The sequence below is a fragment of the Bison bison genome, unplaced genomic scaffold, assembly GCF_000754665.1.
Source record: "Bison bison bison isolate TAMUID 2011002044 unplaced genomic scaffold, Bison_UMD1.0 scf7180017585329, whole genome shotgun sequence".
Taxonomy (NCBI): Eukaryota; Metazoa; Chordata; class Mammalia; order Artiodactyla; family Bovidae; genus Bison; species Bison bison.
Genome location: NW_011429137.1, coordinates 1 through 926, shown reverse-complemented (window position 1 = coordinate 926; position 926 = coordinate 1). Strand labels below are relative to the sequence as shown.

The following is a 926-nucleotide window of genomic DNA, read 5'->3' as shown; positions in this document are numbered from 1 at the left end:
TATTGATGAGTTGACTTGAAAGAGAGGAAGCAGATGTGTAAGTGCTTGTTGGCACTGAGAACCACGAGTTGCCTGTCTCTTGCAGGTTAGGAAAAGGATTGTCATGGCCCGACATATCGCTATGCCTGACTGGAAATTTAGAAGGCTCCACCATCAGTCCAGAATAAGTGCTCTGTAATGGGGATACAATGTGGTTCTGAGAAGTAGATGTAGTTGTAGTAGCAAAGTCCTCAATGGGGCCATTTACTTGAGTGTAGCTGCTATGTGAATGCCAATTAAAAATGCTCAACTTTTTTAAAACAGCAGGTTGATTTACCAAAATCTGTTCTGTTTGTCTTAACCGATATTGGTGATGGGTGGTTAGGTAAGCCACATGGAGATAGGGCATTTGTATTAGTGACAATCTGGATGGTATGAGGCTTTGTATGAAAGGCACATGTAAACTTGTGGAGGCTGAAAATGCGCTCTCTCTACTAATTTCTGGAATAAATTCAGAGTTATGATCATCTTCGTTGACACTTGCTTTAACATGCTTCTTGTTATCTTGCACTAATGAAGATATTTGAGACACATTATTAATCCCAACTCTTCTTTCTCTTCTTTGCACTCTTAATAAAAGTTGAGGATGACCTCTTTTGAAATTTGGATTACAGTAGGTCTGTAACTAAAATCAAAGGATTACATTATTTAGTTTCTTTATAAACCAAGGTAAAACTGACAAGCAAAGCTAAGTTATAAAAATGTATTCCTTTAATGAAACCAACTAAATAGCATCAAATAAAACACCTCCATTAGTAGTTTAACAGGTAACATGTTAGAAAGAATATGATCCTCAATGAAAAATATATTTTATATATACAGTAAATACCACTTTAAGTTGCTTCAGGACTTATATCTGGTTTCACAGTGCTAGGAAAGTTTGTCAA

The 926-nt window shown here is 36.2% G+C and overlaps 1 pseudogene; it reads right to left on the bottom strand.

The window, feature by feature from the left end:
* Positions 1 to 4: 4 nt before the first annotated feature.
* Positions 5 to 706, bottom strand: LOC105001552 (annotated as a pseudogene).
* Between the last annotated feature and the right edge of the window lie 220 nt (positions 707 to 926).